We start from the raw sequence: 4,059 nt of genomic DNA, 5'->3' as shown, positions 1-4,059 counted from the left end.
GGCTTCAAAAGCGGCCACTCAACTGAGACTGCCATGCTCTTGGTTACTGAAGCACTGAGACTGGCAAGAGCAGCTTCCAAATCCACAGTACTCATCTTGCTGGATCTGTCTGCTGGTTTTGACACAGTCAACCACCAGATCCTCCTGTCAACCCTCATGAAGATGGGCATCTCAGGAACTGCAATGGTTCAAACAATGGTTCAAATCTTACCTCTCAGGTAGGTCCTTCAGGGTGTCTTGGAGAAGGGAGGTTTCTAAGTCACTTCTTGCTACTGGGGTTCCTCAGGGCTCAGTGCTTGGACCGCATCTCTTCTCCATCTACATGTCATCATTAGGATCTGTCATTCAGAAGCATGGCTTTTCTTATCACTGCTATGCTGATGACACTCAACTCTACTTCTCATTCCATCCAGATGATCCAACGGTAGCTGTTTGCATTGGAGCCTGTATGACGGACATCTCTGGCTGGATGAAGGACCACCACCTTCAGCTCAACCTTGCAGAGACAGAACTGCTCGTGGTCTCAGCCAACTCAGCACTTCATCGCAACTTCTCTATAGAGCTAGGTTCGTCAACCATAACTCCTTCTAGGATAGCCAGGAACCTTGGAGTTGTGACTGATGATCAGCTAAGCTTCACAGACCATATTACTACAACGGCCCGGCCCTGCAGATTTGCTTTATACAGCATTAGGAAGATTAGACCCTTCCTATTAGAGCAGGCCACACAACTGCTTGTTCAAGCTCTTGTTCTCTCCAGACTGGACTATTGTAATGCTCTCTTAGCAGGCCTTCCGGCATGTACTATCAAGCCTCTGCAACTGATCCAGAATGCTGCAGCAAGAGTGGTCATCAATGAGCCGAAGATAGCGCACGTCACACCTCTCTTCATCAGTTTACACTGGCTACCAGTAGCTGCTCGCATCAAATTCAAGGCACTGATGTTTGCCTACAAGACAACTACTGGCTCTGCACCAAATACCTAAACTCGATAGTTCAGACTTATGCGCCCTCCAGAAGCTTGCGTTCTGCAAGTGAACGACGCCTCGTGGTACCATCCCAAAGAGGCACGAAATCGCTCTCACGGACCTTTACCTGGACTGTTCCCAGCTGGTGGAGTCTTTGGCCATCTTCAAAAAACATCTAAAGACATATCTTTTTCGTCAGCACTTGACTAACTAATGCTAACATTTTCTTTTTACTGTTGCCCTCCTATTGGTCTGAATTTATTCTATTTGCTCTTCTCATTTGTAAGTCGCTTTGGATAAAAGCGTCTGCTAAATGATTAAATGTAAATGTAAATGTTGATGTTAAATGAATCACACCCCTATCTTGCCTCCGCCCCCAAATTTCTGAACATGCTATTCACAGGCACCTCCCTCATCACTACTGGACACGCCCCTTACTGGTGATTGGCTACAAGTGTGTTTTGGTGCTCGTTCTGATCCATCCCAAAGAGGCACGAAATCGCTCTCACGGACCTTTACCTGGACTGTTCCCAGCTGGTGGAGTCTTTGGCCATCTTCAAAAAACATCTAAAGACATATCTTTTTCGTCAGCACTTGACTAACTAATGCTAACATTTTCTTTTTACTGTTGCCCTCCTATTGGTCTGAATTTATTCTATTTGCTCTTCTCATTTGTAAGTCGCTTTGGATAAAAGCGTCTGCTAAATGATTAAATGTAAATGTAAATGTTGATGTTAAATGAATCACACCCCTATCTTGCCTCCGCCCCCAAATTTCTGAACATGCTATTCACAGGCACCTCCCTCATCACTACTGGACACGCCCCTTACTGGTGATTGGCTACAAGTGTGTTTTGGTGCTCGTTCTGATCCACTTTCAACAGCGTTTCTCAGAAATCGCTTACTGCACCTTTAAGTTTACAAAACAACGTTCGAGTGGGCCGTATTAATTGGTTTAAGTTCAAAGTAGCAGTCAAGATAATTAGCAATTTGTGAATCCAAAACTAATTAAGTTGTTTGAAGGTTGCATTGGCCTTCAACATCACCGTGTTCAGGGCTGGATGTGGCAGCCAGATAGATAAACACAGATCACACACAGAACACAGTCAGCATGAGTCAGTAACTTTAAGTGTTGTAGTCAGAAAGTGCTTCTGAAAATGTACTGGTAATTTTCTGCCAGGACATTATCCATTAATTTAACAGACATTTCTGTTAATTCTAAAACACAGTGCAATGCAGTGAAATATACAGGTAAAACACCTGTGAAAAAAATCTATACGGAAATTTGATATATTATAGTACACTGTGCTCTATTTTTTTTATGAGAAATCCATACAGTGCTAATCATTCGATTACATATTGAGTATTATTTTTTCAGTTTATATGATGTAGCTAATTAGTTTTGACTATAATCATAACTATGTTTTGGTATTAATCATAATTTTGTTGTGAAAGCCGATGTGTGATATGTGACACCAGCTCTGTTAAAAAAAGGCTATTCAATTGCAACATCTTGAAAGAAAAGCAGATGCAGCTATAGAAGTGACATGAACTGAAGAAGAAAATAGTCTCATACAAATATAGTCTGCCTGTTCTAAAAAGTTACCACTACCATTTGACATAACTGTCAAACTAATATTAAACCTCAGTTTCATACAAGGGTGTCGGTGGATATATGATATTTGCTGATTCACACAGACAAGACCTCGCTGCAAAAAGAAAAGCATGTCATGTGAAAAAGAATGCCTTGGAAAGAATTCAGATCCGGCTGTCAGGTGTGCTGAAGTCTTTAGGAAGCCAGGTGGGAAAACCGGATTGTTGGAGCAGCATTAGATCAGCCTTCCAGGCACCAATAACTTTGGACTTACAAAACCAGTTTGGCCGCTGCCCTGCTTTACGATAATACCCCTACTATACATATCCAAATATTATAGGTCTCAAATTTGCTTTTGGGAAAAATAAGCTAATTATTTTTCCTCATTTACTGTGTTGAATAATGTATATTTTATTGAATCCTTGTTTATTATCAAGTATTTCAATCTGATTTAATAGTTAATTTAATAATTAATCGATTCCTTCACTTTTTTTTTCTACTCTGCACTAAATGTGCAGTCCCAATAGTGCTTTAATAAATTGCACTCACAATAAAGATGGAAATCATATTAGTTTACTGTACGTCTATCACAATTAAGTAAATATAGAATGAATTTAAAAACATTTCACTACTTCAGTTTTAGTGGATATTGTCCTCAGGTAAACATGAAAAAATGTGCAGGTAGGGCCTGTCTGATATGAAATCTGCCAAAAAAAAGTGCTGTAATATCCTTATTTGTATATGTGTGTGAGTGTGTATAATTATTTTTATATGCACACACACATTCATGTACAGTATATATAGGAACTAGACATGGGAGATTCATGGTATCATATTTTTTATTCAGTGCTACTCAGTGTTGTTTGCTGCATTTAGTAACAAGTAAACATGATACTTTTATTGTGTTCTCTAACCCATCAATGGTGTCAGCTGTTTCATATTTTGTCACCCTACTGCAGTCAGACGGTGCTTTCTTATCAATAATCTGAGAATATCATGAGCAGGAACAGAAGACAATACAGGGTGTTTATGATAACTGCCAGCGCACAAGAATCATTCCAGTTCTGTGAACAATACAATGAAGAATTGTCAATACTGTTTGCATTTATTCATTTAGCGGACACTTTTGCAAATTATAAATTCAAGCAGAAACAATAAACCAAGGGAGAAACACATATAGGTAATGTTTCCATAACACATTTCTGCAAGCACCAGAATAGTACAATGTTAGTACAAGTGCAAAAAGCCTATGGCGGTAAAGCCCGTCAGAATGGGCGGGGCCATCTGGCTATATAAACGGCACATCGCCATAGGATCCTCAGATTTCTTCTCCTTCAGCGACGACTAGTTCATCGCTGATCTACGAGACTCAAAGCCTCTCGCCTTAGAATCGCCTTCGCAGCGGATCAAGCTGAACCAGCGACCCTCTGCTCGACTGATTCGTCGCTTCTCCGCCGCCTTCAGCGTCGCAGCAGCAGCGGTCCCAGCTGATCCCCTGC

Source organism: Sinocyclocheilus rhinocerous, unplaced genomic scaffold, assembly GCF_001515625.1.
Source record: "Sinocyclocheilus rhinocerous isolate Xijiao unplaced genomic scaffold, SAMN03320098_v1.1 scaffold601, whole genome shotgun sequence".
Classification (NCBI taxonomy): Eukaryota; Metazoa; Chordata; class Actinopteri; order Cypriniformes; family Cyprinidae; genus Sinocyclocheilus; species Sinocyclocheilus rhinocerous.
This window is presented reverse-complemented; position numbering follows the sequence as displayed.